This window comes from Agelaius phoeniceus, chromosome 3, assembly GCF_051311805.1.
Source record: "Agelaius phoeniceus isolate bAgePho1 chromosome 3, bAgePho1.hap1, whole genome shotgun sequence".
Taxonomy (NCBI): domain Eukaryota; kingdom Metazoa; phylum Chordata; class Aves; order Passeriformes; family Icteridae; genus Agelaius; species Agelaius phoeniceus.
In genome coordinates, this window is record NC_135267.1 from 112,900,670 (window position 1) to 112,916,002 (window position 15,333).

Below are 15,333 nucleotides of genomic sequence, written 5' to 3' on the forward strand. Positions count from 1 at the left end.
GCAAACTATTTAGACAAAGGAGAGAATTCACTTTTTATTTAGAATTAATTATGAAATAGCATGTCTTGATGGGCTTCACAATCACACTACATTTCCTGGGGAAAAAAAAAGTAGTTTTAATCCTGTGAAATAATTGGAGAATTAACCCATTGCTTCAGGCTGGAGCCCCAACATGTGCATACAATTAGGTGCAAGATGAGTGATGTCATGAATAAGGCCTTTTCTTCAATCACAACAAATTATGAAACTCAATTTAAAGCCTTCCTTACAAGCATTCTTGTATGTTCAGATGTTAAAACTCCTGGGGTTTTTTTTTTTTGTTTTTTTTTTTGTTTTTTTTTTTTTTGTTTTGTTTTTGGTTTGTTGTGTTTTGTTTTTTTTTTCCTTTCTGGCATGATTTTCACACTTCCTTTTGTTTATTTTGAAGCCCGTTGTGGCCATTTTATAGCATCTCTTTCGCTTCTCACTAGAGATTTCAGAGTTTTGCCCTGAGCATTTTGGGGGTTCAAGAAGTTGTGTTGGTACCCTGACAGAATGGAAAGTGCAGGAATATCCTTGCAGAGCATCCATAATCCATATGTGCTTATGTAAAGTAATAACTTTACTGTGTCCAGGAAAATGTTTCTGCAAGTGCTGATGGCAAACTGAGCTGGATGGGAAGGCAGGTATGTGCCAGCAGAGAGCAATGAATGTGCTGCTCTAAAGGCACTTCGGAGGCATTTTCAGGTGTAAAAATGATCAGTTGGTTAAACAAAAAGCAAATAAATGAAAAATAGGCAACTTGAAGCTTTCCCAGCTGCTTCCCTCAGCTCTTTTGAAGCTGCCTTCTCTTTTCTTAGAGGATAGTTCCATGTGACAGCCGGCTTGACTTTTCCCCTGCTAATATCCCTACGTTAGCAGGAAAAAGGAACAATGGAGAGAAGAGGCAGCCGGTGATCAGTGCCCAGACTGGCGCTGATAAGTTTTTATCTTGGATCTTGATTAATTAATTGACGCTGAGGTCTCAGTCGGAAGTGTGCTCGCCTGGTTGAGGAAAATACTGAGGTCTTGGTCCTGCTGTGTCCCAGGATTCACTTGCTGGGATCGGGGCAGGGGTTGTTGGGGTGTTTCTGTCCCTGGAGCTGGTGTTTGCAGTGGGCTTTTTCACATGGTGCAGCCGGGACGGCGGGAACCGGCAGGAGCAGCACCTTCCTCACACAGCCCTTCAGAGCCTCACGTCCCCTCACAATTCCCATCTCACCTCACGGCTCTCCCCTCTCTCCCCTCACGGCCCCATTTTTCCCTCATAACTACCCCCCGTCTCCTCACAGCCCCATTTTCCCCTCAGCGGCCTCATTTCCCCATAACTCCCCTCTCTCTCACTTCACAACTCCTCTCTCTTCCCTCACAGCCCCATCTCCCCTCACAACTCCCCTCACAGCCCTATCTCTGCCATTTTCCTCACAGCCCCATTCTCCCCTCACAGTACCATTCTCCCCTCCTAGCTCCTCTCTCTCTCTCCTCATGGCTCCATTCTCTCCTCACAGCCCCATCTCTGCCATCTCCCCTCACAACTCTCTCCCCTTGTAGCTTTCTCTCTCCTCACAGCTCAATTTTTCCCTCATGGCCCTGTTCTCCCCTCACAACTCCCCTCTCTCCCCTCACAGCCCCGTCTCCACCATCTCCCCTCACAACTCCCCTCTCTCTCCCCTCATGAACCCCATTCTCCCCTCACAGCCCCACCTCTGCCATCTTCCCTCACAGCCCTTCTCCCCTCATAACTCTTCTTTCTTTCTCCTCACAGCTCAATTTTTCCCTCATGACCCCATTCTCCCCTCACAACTCCCCTCTCTCCCCTCACAGCCCCATCTCCACCACCTCCCCTCACAGCTCCCTTCACAGCCGCATCTCCGCCATTTTCCCTCACAGTCCTATCTTTGCCATCTCCCCTCACACCTTCCCTCACAGTACCATTCTCCCCTCCTAGCTCCTCTCTCTCTCTCTCCTCACAGCTCAATCTTTCCCTCGTGCCCCCATTCTCCCCTCACAACTCTCCTCTCTCCCCTCACAGCCCCGTCTCCGCCATCTTCCCTCACGGCTCCATTCTCTCCTCACAGGACCGGGCCTTCATCTCCAGCACAGGTACTTGCTGTAAATACAGAAAATACTGATCTGGGAGAGTCTGGATGGGGAAAAAGGAGAAAAAAAGAAGGTGGAATTTGGAGATTTACAGTCCTTTGTGTCATAGAGGGAGGGAATTTTTCATGGGCTGGGTGGAATCCACATAAATAAATTTTGCCTCCGCCTATGCCTGTGGGTAACTCAGGAGCTGTTGATGTCATAGATTGAGGAAAAATTTCTGAATGCATGTTATAAAAAATGGGTTCTAAGTCATATTTGCTGCATTTTAGTTTTCTGTCATCATACAAAATATGTAAACAGTCCATAATTGCAAGAGTGATTGCAAGAGGGAAAGATGTTTAGTCTAATTACCCCATGCTATTCATTTGGTTGGGGAGAAAATTTTAGGCAGACATTTTTATTTCCTTCCCTAGGAGTAATTAAATATGCTCCCAGAAAGGTTTTGGGCTAAACTGTCTATTAACCACAATTTTAGTTCCTATTTTGCATATTACTAGCCTCAGAATTCCAGTGGCCTGAACAAGAGGAGCTGAAATTGTATCAATTAAGGGATAGTATTAGAAGAGAGCTGTGTAACCAAAGTTACCCTCTGCTCAGATGTGTCCTGTGAGTTTTCATTCTTTTCAGATACATAAAGATGTCCAAAGGGCAGCAAAAATGACTGTAGTGCTGAACTATAACTGCACACAAACCCAAGTCTTTATTCTGTTTCCAATTACTTGAGTGATCCTTATAATATTCCAACCCACCAGAAAATTAATGCTGGTTTACCAGATATTCAATTTTAAAAAAGGACAAAATCCCTTCACATTTCTATTGCTGCTTTACACAGGCAGTCCTGTTAACTGGGATTTCATGGGAAGAAATGACTGGAAAATTACCTCAAAACAATGCAATTTCTATTCTTGTTTTGGTGTGTCTGTTGCGATTGCCTGAGGAGTGGGTAAATTACAGGGGAATTGTCACAGGCAGTGATTAAAAAGGATTAAAATCAATTTCACCTTGTAAGTTGGTAAAGAGGGGTAACTCTGTATGCGGTGTGTGGAGCCTGGGCCTGAGAAGCAGGCTTATTTTATTTGGTCTTAGCTTAATGTTTATGTGGTGTTATTTGCTGTGGTACTACTAGAAGGCATCTGGGAATGCTTGGTGGCCTTTGCTTGGGAACATGGCTCAGAAAACTCCTCCTGTTTGAACTCTGCTCCTGAGGGAAGGTCCCTCCAATCTGCTGCTGGCTTTGGCCCTTCAATCCTTCAAATGATTTCAGAAAAGAAAGGTAGATCCCAAACAGCCTCATTTAACACCATTTTTGTTCACACATTTTCCCTCAACTTTAAACCTTCCAACAGGTGTCTGTTTGGGTTTTTTTGTTTACATCAGTGTGAAATATTTATTGATGTGAAGAAATGCCTTCATCTCTTTGAGAGACAGGTTTGCTTTGCACATGTTCCTGCTGTGCACGGGAACATTTGCTGCTGATTAGAGGGGTACAGCTCTGTTTGCAAAGCAAAGTGCTTGCATGAGCAGATTTCTCCCCTTTGCCTTCTGGTTTCTCTTCCCAACTGGAGTTTTCCAGGTGCAAAATGGTCTTCACTCAGAGAAAAGACCATCTGGGTTTTGTCAATGCTCAAAGAGGAATAAAACTTAGCAGCTGAGAGCTGAATTCAGTTCCTCTCCTTTCCTGCCTTGGGTCTGGAGTTGGTTTTGTGGCTGTGCCAGGCAAGCTGGCAGAGGCTGCTGGGCCTTGTGAAGTCATGCTGGGCTGTGGCTGGAGCAGCTCCCTGCTCCTTTTATCTCGTAGGAGTGTGTTTGTTTTGTGTAGGAATGTCAGAGAAACAGCTTTTCTCCTGCAGACAGTGACAATAAACATTGCATTTTGTGATGCTTTAGCTCCAAGTCCAGCATTCCACTTCCCAGCCTCTGCTGTCAGCATGGTGCAAAGCAAAGATGTGGATGAGGGAGAGAAATAATGCACAAAGGAGAATTCTCTGAATTCCTTTGCTGTAGTGGGTGCTGTGAACCTCCCTGGGATGTGTTGCAGGGGTGGTTTGGATCACTTTGTATTTGTGTCTCCCTCCTGGCCATGGAGCTCCTGGCAACCAAAAGAGGTTTCCCATTTGTTGGCAGAGGAATGAGTAATTGCTCAAGTGTAACACCTCAGTAGTGGCATCTGTGTGGTATTTTTGGGGTCCCCCATCGTTGGGAGGAAAGATGAATCTGACTCCATGTTCTTAGAAGGCTAATTTATTATTTTATGTACTTATATTATATTAAAGAATGCTATACTAAAGAATAGAGAAAGGATACAGACAGAAGGCTAAAAGATAATAATGAAAACCTCTTGACCCTCCCCAGAGCCCAACACAGCTGGACTATGATTGGTCATTTAGTCAAAACAATTCACATGAAACCAATCAAACAATGGCCAGTTGGTAAACAATCTCCAAACCACATTCCAAAGCAGCAAAACACAGGAGAAGCGACTCAGATAATTATTGTTTTCATTTTTCTCTGAGGCTTCTCAGCTTCCCAGGAGAAGGAATCCTGGTGAAGGGATTTTTCAGAAAATGTGACTGTAACACATCTGGGAGGTTTTGGTCTGTCATGTGGAGTACCAATACAAAAATGTTTTCTGTGCTTTTGCCATGTCCAATTGCTTGCCTGGTGAATGGGGGAGCTGCGTTTTTGGGCTGTAAATGTGGCCTGGGTCTCTGAGCCCCTGGTGCCGAGCAGGAGCGCTCCCTCTGAGGGGGGCAGGACTGTCACAGCCGCCCTCGGCACAACCGTGAGTATCCATTGCCAAAGGAGCCGAGCGGTGTTTCCAGCAGGAGAAGCAAGGAGGCCCCAGCCTGTCTGCCCATGGTAGGTGACAAAGTTCCTCAGCTACTGCTATGTGTGTGTGTATATATATATATATATGTTTTAATTTTCAAGAATGCTGATTCTTATCTGGTGGTTTGTACAATATATCACTTGTTTGTGTAAATAGATTTTTACCTACTCCAAGAGTTACCCTGGCAAAGGGCTTAATAAATTGTAGGAGACAGGAATGAAGAGGAAAGCGTAACCTTTAACCGGAACATAAAGAAATAATGGAAGTGGAATTTTTTTTTGTTTTCATCTGTAATGAATGTACAGTATTTTTCTCCATTACTAGCTGTTGGCTTGGAGGTGAAAATATAGAGGCTGGTGAGGCAAGGCCATAGAAATGAGGAAATACTAGTACATAAACCCATTTGCACTAAAATATTACACTTGTCTAGAAGATAAGTAACACTGTGTGTTAGTAGTGGTAGCTGAGTGATGGTTTGCTATCAGATCTCATAATTTATCCCATGCAGAGTGTTGCCTGTGGAGTAAGAGCTTGATAGATCCTCTCAGCCATCCTGGTGTAGCAGGAATCAAGGTTTTGTGTTTCACTCTTAACTCAGTGGATCAAGAAAGAGAAGCCAGAAAACAGATTTGATCATTAATTTGCTGGGTGTGCACGTTATTGCTGCAAATCTGTATGGCTTAGTCCACCTGAGGATTGTGTGGTCTCCAAGTGACTAACAACATGTGCCTGCTTACCCCAGGGGAGCTGGTATGTTCAAAAGATTAGTATTTGAAGAATTTTCGAGAGTCCCTCCTTGAGGCCTGTAGGGTGGGCAGCTCAGCCACATCTGAGATGGGTGTTCAAAGAAGGTGGGCCCAGGGTTTCAGTTTTATTGTCTGTGCTCTCTCTTTTCTCTAAGTGGTTTGTGTCAGCGTGCTTTGAGCTGAAAGGAATGTTGCTGTACGTGTTGCAGGTTTTTAAAAGTGAGTTTGATGCTGTTGTAGGGCAAGAGATCCCTGACTAGTGGGGTCAGCCTTCAGTCAGTGCTGCGTGGCCATTTAGAGCTGATGGTGCAGCCACAGGTTGTTAAACAATTTTAAGCAGGCCTATCTTCAAAGCTTGTAAAACTAACATTTAATGAAGTGAAACACAGATCAATTGTAAATTTTGTGCAGCAGCTCAGCTGTATTGATTGCAAGGTTCAAAGACTTTCAGTATGGCCCTATTAAACACCTATAATGTTAGGGTTGAAATGATACTTGGCAAATGCTAACAAGGTTGAAAATAATTCCTGCTTTCCAATAATCTGCTGCTTCCCGGTCAGCAGGGAGGGGTGGGAGCTCTTTGGTCACATAGCACTTGTTCCTGGGTCAGTCTGGGCTGGAAGCAAAGGGAGCTCTGTGCTGGAGCAGCAGCAAGGGCAGCACTGCAGAGCTGCCGGTGTGGGAGCTCTCCCTCAGCACTCCCACTGTGCAACTCTTGTCTGCCTTTGCCGATGGGATTTTGGTTGTTCCACTGAACAGGGCTAAACCTGGCCCAAGAGTGACAGCCAGGGAGCGGTTTGGCCCCTCCATGCCTGGGCTGCTGTGGGTGGATGTGCACGGCGGCCCCGGGCACGGGGCTGCGTCTGCCACAGCGGCTGCTTGGCAGAGCAGCTGGGAGTGTAATTTAGCTGTGCTTGGCTTTGGCACGCTGAGAGCTGGATCCTGGCTCCAGCCCGGTCCCCTGCTGAGAGGTCTGTAATTTGTAACCACTCAAGGATGCCGGCGGCTTTTCCTCTGCTCCGTGGATTCGTGCCAGACTCTGCAGGCTCGGCTGAGCCGTGCCCCCTCCTGCCTGGCGGCGGGATGGGAATGGGAAGATGTATGATCAAGCAGGCAGTACGGCAAAAAGAAAATCAATACGGATCAACTGAAAGGTTTTAATCCTGCTTGTAATAACTCCTTATCTCTCCATGCCCCATATTCATTACAGTGTGGTGTCACTGAACGCTGCTCACTTGCAAATCAGAATGTCCCCTTGCCATGTAGTGACTATAAATGTGTGCACCCACCCACCAGGAGTGCACCCTTGCTGTGAGAATGGGGGGAGTGCATGGAAACAAACCCAGGCAGCTCCCAGGGCGAGTCCAGCAAGGCTGGGCCTTAGGGAGAGAACAATCTGGGTGCTGTGTTTGACCCTGGCAGCTCCTGCTCCGGGTCAGCTGCCATCCCACACTTCACACCTGGGGAGGAAGGGCTGTTCCTCTGTAAAACAGCAGCTCCCTCTCCTGCATATATTCTGACTACAGCAATTAGAAACATAGCAGCACACCGGGGAACTGCTAAATATAGAATGGCCTGAAGGGATGAGCTAATGTTTCCTGGATTTTTTTGGAGTGATTCCCCACCCCTACCTGAGAATTTAAAGGTCAGGAGACCAAACTACCTCAGAAAGAGGAAAAGGGATCCCTACTGCTGCCACTGTGGTATAAATAATAGGTGTAAGGAAATTCCATTGGGAAATAAAAGACCATTAACTCAAAATGAGATTTTGCCAGCCTGTGGTGGATAAAGCTCCTGGCAGTTCTGGGCTAAGGAGGAGGAAGCAATGCTGAACTAAGGGAGTGTGTGGAAGCTTGAGCAGAGCAGGATGTTGGTCCTGCACTGGACCTCTGAGAAGGGAGGCTTTGCTGAGGCCCAGCCCGGACCTGGCTGGGCCCACAGTGCTGTGGGACATCCCAGCTCCTCCACAAGAAATCCTGCCTTTAGGAAATTCTTTCCCTTTAGGAAATGCACAAAGAGCGAGCGCTTTCATTCCTGGATGTCTTCATTCAGAAAGAGCTGTTGTCACTGCTGCAATACACAAACTTTCCTTGTGCATAATATATTATTTATTTAATGAAGGCTGAATGAAAGAGCTCCCTCGCTCCCCGTCTGTGGTGTGCAAATGTCTAGGGAGGGTTTGGTGCTTGCTTCAGCAGCTCATGCTCCTAAAGACTTGACATCTTGTTTCTATTGCCTAAGTAGATACATGCTATTTCCGGGAGCTGGGGAGGGCTTTTATGACAGTGTTCACACACAGTTTCACTTTAGCGTAGGAGAGGGCACAGTGTTTTGCCTACTCAAAGTACCTGACACTGACAAGAGGAAGAAAATTTCATTAAATAAAAAAGGGGTCAGCACTGCACAGGCTGATTATTTATAAATAGCGCCACCAGTCAATACCTGATGGTTTATTGGACTTAATGAAACTTCTGTAGCCAAATGTGTATTTTAAGAAGGCGTTTGACCTTGGGCATCTCTCCTGCTGAGGGGATGCTGTCTGCTGTGTCAGTGGTTCAGAATCAATAACCTCCAGCACTGTCCTGTTGAGAGCTCGTGTACTTAAGGGTGATATTGTAAAATGTGACAATATTCTGCTGACGAATGACTTGATACCCATATCCCTGTGGGGAAGGGTGGGCAGGGTTATGTGATGACTCTAAAAATGTGTTGATAATGAATGAAGAAAAATTCTGCTGGGGATGCCACTTTATCCATTTAGCACTTGGAGCTGCTGCCCTTGTGTCAGCCTTTACTAACGCTGTCTGTGGGGGTCTGAGTGAGGCCTGTTTGCTGTTGTGATTCACAAATATCATGAGATATTTTTTAGGGCTCTGGAATTAAAACTTTGCTATTCTCCTGCTTTTAATTATGGTAGCAAGGTGATAGCCCTATATGCAGAAATTGTGCTTGTCCTGAACACAAAAATCAGTGCCCAAGTATCACTTTAAGGGCTGGCTGGATCTTTTAGGCTGTTGTCTATAGATAGTTTAGGGATGAACATCAGGAAGGGAGAAGAGCTGCCTGATCCCAGAGTAAATGGTGATAAACTGGCCATGGCTGCATTTGTTGTATCAGTTGGAAGAGAATCTCAAGCTAGAAAAATTGTCTGCCTGTAAAGGCCAAAGCAAAAAGTTGAAGTTCCTTTTAGGTAAGAGAGTTAATTCACAAAAGGGGGATGTACATTGGTGGACTGATGGGTTTGTTGCCTTGCAAAGGGCTTTTAAAAACATTTAAGGTTCCAGCCTGAGATACTGCACATAGAGGAGGTTCCATGCACAGCATGAGTTGGAGGTTGTTGCCTCTACTTAACGGACCGGGCTGAACTTGGATTTTCTGGGTTCCTGTGTTTGGAACAGGGGTGTAGATCAAAGTTGAGGTACTCTATTTATTATGAAATACATACTGGGACATGTGTAGCCTTTCACCAGGACAATACTTTAATATTTCCCTGGAAACATCCCTAGCATGGCTCCAAACCTCTGGCTGTGGAAACATTCATGTGTCTCCTGCTTGATGCAGGCTGACAGGAAGAGAAGCAATAAATGCAAGTGTACACATAGAGGTGTAATTGCAATTTTCCAAAATAACTTTTTTAATAATATCTTTTAAATACTTTATGTATCAAAGAGCTCAGCGGGTCTCTTCTTAATATACGGTGTGATTAATTCAAATGAGAAAAAACAGTCATGCAGACAGGCTTTTCAGCTAATGAACAGGATGCATAGAATATGCTCTGCCTCACTAAGGTATTACTGTCTTCTGACATTTTTGGAAACTCCCATGGAATTTATTTTACATTAGCTGCTGGTAGTGCTGATGGAGTGGGTGAATTATTGCCTCTTTGTCTTGAGACTTGAGCTAATCCTCTGTGCAGATTTTTGGAAGTTTCTTTTGCACAGTTTTGAGTTAGGCACATTACTAAGGGAATTGCCCACAGGAAGGGTTATCGCAGCAGCACAGGAAGAAGAGACAGACCACTGTGGGTTAAGGCAGTGGACTTGTACATCCTATTTTCTGTGCTACTAAGAGTTAGAAGCTGTTGCCTGTTTTAGTCCCTTGTTCATTATCTGTGTAACGTTTTTTAAATATGTTCTGAGCCTTGCCCAATGGGGCTGGCTGCCAAACCTGAATGGATCTCAATGGCACCTTCTAGATGGGAAATGAAAGGGACTTTGTGATGATCAGTAGCTGCTTTCTGGCAGAGGCTGGGGGTGTCTCCAAACAGAGCCTCCCAGAACACTGCCTGTGGGTGAAACGCTGTGTGCTTTGGTCTCTCAAAGCAAAATGTTCCTGAATGAAGGGGAATCAAGCCTCCTTAACATATGCTTTAAGTAATCTCTTGGCAAATATGGTTCTAGTACAGAATGAGTCTTTCCCAGGACTTGGGTATGGGGTCAGAACAAATGTCCCTCATCTCTTTCAGACATTTGAGATGAGTAAATGCATTGCTGTGCTGAAATTACAGTTTGCAGGCTAAACTTAACATATGTAAAACCTCAACTTCCTCCCCAGCCTGAACAATGAATGTTTTTGGGAAAATATCTTAAGGGAAATTCCCTTAATAAAGCCTGGTTGATGGTTTTCTTCAGTGAGCTTTGATGTTGTTTGAATGTGTGTCTGTCCTGGACAATGTGCAGAGCATCTCTCAGTATTGTCTACCTGAAATATCAGTAAACTCATCCAGCAGGGAGTTCTTCATTTCCCTTGCTCAATCAAAAGGCAGATTTTGCTCTCTAGCTTCTGAAGTCATCTTATTACAAAGAGATTTTCTGCTCTGAAAGAAAACAGGCAGAAGAAAACAGAAGAGGAGTTGCTAAAGAGATAAATGACAGGCTCAGCCTTAAACCGTGAACTTGCAATTTATTTGCAGCAAATGTTCAGGGAGCACTAAGACAGGACATCTGTTTCAAGTTATTCCCAAAGCAACCTGCTTATTCAGCTGCAGACATCCCCACCTGCTCCTCTAATGAGCTCGGATCTCACAATATTCCGTGTTCCTTCCTTTGAACCTGGGAAGAGCTGTCTGAAGCAGGGGAGCACTTCCTAAAATTCAGCATAGAGAGAACCCTCTGCATATGTGCTGTTGGAGTCTCCCTGACTCCCACACTCCTGGAGCTGTGATGGCTGAATGAAGCATTAGTGTACATGCTCCTAATGTAGGATGTTGTGTGTGAAACGGGAGCAGATTTGGGGCTGGTGAGGGGTTTGGGATCTGGCTTTGAAGACAGAATTTTTCAGTGTGATCCTTTTCTAATGCACTGCTGCCATTTGACATTTACCATTGACTGCTTATGCAAACTAAGGGGTAGCAGAAAGATACTGATTTCTATTTTTTTTCCCTCCCTGTACTTTAATTTTACAAAGTAAATACCAGGAAGAGCTGCTTTGCAGGTGCTTTTTAGCACAGTGAGCATAACGCTTGGGGAATGCAGCTGGAGCCCTTGGCCAAGGCTGCAGAGTCACTGTGTTTCAAATGCATATGACTTCGGTGGCAGCTCTGGACTAAGGGCTCACAGCCTGCAGAGGTGCCCTCAGCAGTGGGAAAAGTGCTCCAAAATGGTGCAGTCAGGGAACTTTCTTTGGGAGGAAGGGAATGCCCTTGGAACTTTACAGAAGGGACAGAGCCTGCTCTGAGTCCCCTGCTCTGAAGGTGTCCATGGCAGTGTGGAGCCTGCCTTGCTTTGGAGGCTGGGGATTGACAGTGGTGTTCATTGTACCTGAACCATTGTGACCTGTACAGAGCACAGTAAATGGGGCAGCAGGTGAGACCAACAATGGCTTTTGTAGGCTCCCAGGGAAAGATTCCTGCTTGGGCAGAAGTGTCCCTGGGAGCCTGGCTCTGTGTCCTTCCTTATGCCATGCTATTTTTGGCTTTCCCTGCAGTCAGATACACATTGTCAGACACAGATCCCCTCTTTCAAGAGGGATCTTTGGTGTCTGTTTTGTGCTAAACGTTGTCATTAATGAGCCATTTACTTGGTGTGATGCCTCTTGCCTTGTATCAGCCACTGTTTCCTGGGCTGGTCTTGGCAGGAGAGGACAGGTCTCTGATGGATTCCCAGGAGGGCTCTGGGAAGGGCCCTTTAGGATGGGAGCACCAGTGAAGAAAAAGGAGTGAAAAACTGTGTTGTGCTGGCACCTGCCAGGAAATATTCTCAAATAATTTAGACAGCTTGATAGATTCAGTGCACCAAAGCTTCCAGCTGCCTTTCCAGCAGCAGATGATGTGTTCTGCCCTAAAGCCATGGCAATGGATACGTGTGGGGAGCAGTATCCAGAGCCCTAAGCCAGGAGGCTCTGGAGCACGTGACTGGATTCAGGCACAGGGTGAGGCAGCCCAGTGGAGTTGAGGGAGCTGCTTTGCTGTTCTCTGTACAGTCTGGTAGTGTAAAGGTGAGTTAGGTGTGAACTGGGAGATGGGATGGGAGGATCCAACAGCGATGGTGTTGTCTGTGGTCACAGACCAGAAAGGGAATTTCTGGAACTATGGAAATGGCTGCTCAGTGCCATCCCAAATATCAATGCCTATGGAGGAGACAGATTTACTCTCCTGATCAAATAATCTTCCTGCTTTTGCCATCCTGAGCAAAGACCCTTGTTCTCTGTTGGTTTTTCATTTCCCACTAATTTTTCAGAGGATCAGGGTAAATATCAACAGTGCTTTTTGATGCCAACAAAATCCTGGATGTGAGCCTGGGATGTGCCATGGTACAGGGGGCAACCAGTTCAGGGTGTGATGGCTGCTTTAGCAGGACTTCTTTAGCAGCTTTATTTGTGTCTCTGCTCCCCTGTCAGGAGCTCTGGGTCACACTAGTGAGCCCCTGCCACGTGCCAAAAGCAAGTGGCAGCGAGGCCATGAGCTGTGTGATGCAGAGGATTTTTAGAAAGCTCCTACATTGATGCTGGGTTGAAAGAGTCTGTGGGATTCTCTGTAACAGGAAATTGTGTCTGCATGTTGGACCTGACTGGATGAAGCCTTGTGGCAGTGGCAGATTGAAGGATGTGTGAAAAAAAAAAAAATCTGCAAAAAGCAACTAAAAATTGCATAGAATGGAAGGGGATCTGGAAGTGTTTGAGTGCACCAAGGGAATGATCTTTATCATAGCAGTGATAGTCAGGTCCTCTCTGCTGCTGCCTCCCAGGAGCAGCAGATCCAGAGGACAGAGCTGTGACTTTCTCTGTTGGAGTGAGCAGGAGCAAATTGCCCCTTTCTCCACAAGGAAAAAACAACTGGCAGTGGTGTTTGCCTGTTGCACAGAGCTCAGCACTTGGATTGTCTCGAACTGCAGGCTTTCCATTTGTAAAAAAGCATCTCATGGTCATCAGTTTTATTGGGTTGGGCCAGCTGCCAGGTAAAAAGCTGGATAACACAGTATTGGCATGGTGCTCCACAGGTCCAGACATGCTCCATTTCCAGTAGCTTTTGGAGTCTTTAGTGACTTGTATTGCACAGTTATTGCATATCCTGAATCTGTGGAGGCAGTACAGTACATATCCAAGTGCCCTTTGCAATGCCCAGTATTAAAATTTATGGTATTTAAGTTGCTATATGGGTAGAATCAAGTTTAATGATTTTCTCTTTGTAAATTGGGTGGATTTTTCCTATTTTTGGCAGTTAGGCTTGCTGGGGCAGAAAAATAGATGAGAGCATGGAATTACAACAGGCTGTAAACTCAGTTTGGCACCAACTATATATAATTATACTTTAGAAATGACAATAATAGCTGAAAACTATGGCATGATAGAAAAAAAGTGACTCTTCCCTGGAAAAATGCCTTTGCTATTTGTAGCCAATTTGACATGCTTAGTAACTTAGTTCTACGGTGATTTCTGTAAAAGGTACTGTAGCTCACAAGGTGGCATTTAGCACATTAAATGGAGTAAAGAGGACAGTGGCCCCTCAGAGGGCACTCAGGGCTCTGATAACTCTTCACTGGGACCGTGAGGGGTAGGAAGCTGTTAGAAAGATTCTGCACACCATCAAAACTCACCCCTTTCTTCCCAGACAAGGCCAAAGCACAAACACCTGCCTGGAACCTGGGACTGGGCCTTTGACCAGGGACTGGGACATGCTGCAAGGGGACATCCTTAGGGAACCACTGATCCCTGCTGTGTGTGCAGCTCTTCCAGACCAGACCTTTTGCAGACCCATTACAGTGCCCGGTGCCCTGCATCTCCCAGTGCCCCCAGTACCTCCCAGCCAGCATCCAGTACCCACCAGCCAGGCGTGGCAGATGCCAGTAACAGACACGCTGTAAAATTCTGTCCCCTTTAAAACAATTGATGAACTCTGGTGATATCTTTACCATTATCTCTACCAGGGAATAGATTTGTCTCCATCTAAGTCCTCCTTTATGAACAGCAGAGTTCTTGATACCTCAGCAGGTATCAGCTTTGTTTAAGCACTGTGGTAACTGACTGTAAGGGGCTGATTTTATTCCTGAAATATTCATGTTAATAGCAATAACTTTTGAGAAACCTATTAAAAGTCTGCAATGCTAACAAAGGTCATGTGCACCGTTTAGTTAGTTAGTACTAACTAACAACCAAGTTAGTAACTTTTGATGGGTACATTAAATGATGCTGTCATCCCTGGGCAGATCACAGAATCAAAACAGGTTCCTATTTCATTCAGAGTGTAACACCTGCAATGAAATGCTCTTCTGGCTAAAACAGGTGTTTCCAACAGAGGGAAGGTTTGCTGTTTAAACTGCATCCAGCCAAGACTGTGGGTGTCTGCCAATGGACAGCAGCCCATAATCTATATATAAATTAAACAAAACCCCTTCATGACAAGAATATTATTAAAGCTGCAAAGTCAGATGCTCTGAGGTGGTTGAAGAAATGACAGCATCAAAGTTTCCTGGGTGACCTCAGTTTGTCCTCTCCTCTGGTTGTGCACATGCATAATGATGCAGTTTGTAATTATACAGCCAGAAGTTACTCCTTTAAAATGCCATATCCCCATATGAAATGCCCTTGCTCCTGGGGCTGTGCAGTGCTGGGGCCTTGGCTCTGGACTGTTGTCACCTAAACCAAAAAGGTGACTTATGGAACAACACCACATTTATGCCCTGGAGGAGAGCATGTCGGGCTGTTGTCCTGTGGGTTCTGCTGGATTTTCAGCATCCTGTTCAAGGCAGCGTTGCCACACTGTGGATGAGGTGTGAGAGAGGGGCTCCACACCTGCACAGCAGCTGTCAGAAATGGCCTGTGGGCTTTGCATACAGCACTGTAAGGAAAAATTATGCTGGAAATCTTTGAGGAGTTTCTCCTGGTGTTCTGGAGCTCTGTGTCTGGGAGCACATGTGTGTCTGGTGGGGTTTCAAGCTCGTTTGGAAATAGAGTTTGTACTTTGTGAGGCAATGTATTTCCCAGGGAATTTGGAGCATCGTTCTGGCAAGAACAAAGAGGACAAGTTTCTCCTGTCTTCTGCTCCAGCATTTTGAACTTCTTTCTGCATACTTCAGATCCTAGATACATAAAAGATTATTTTAAAAAACATTTACAGCATCACATTTATATTGTGATGATTCTTGCACAAACAGTGATATTTGCAACTTTCAGAATGAACTAATGGGGTGTGATTTCATA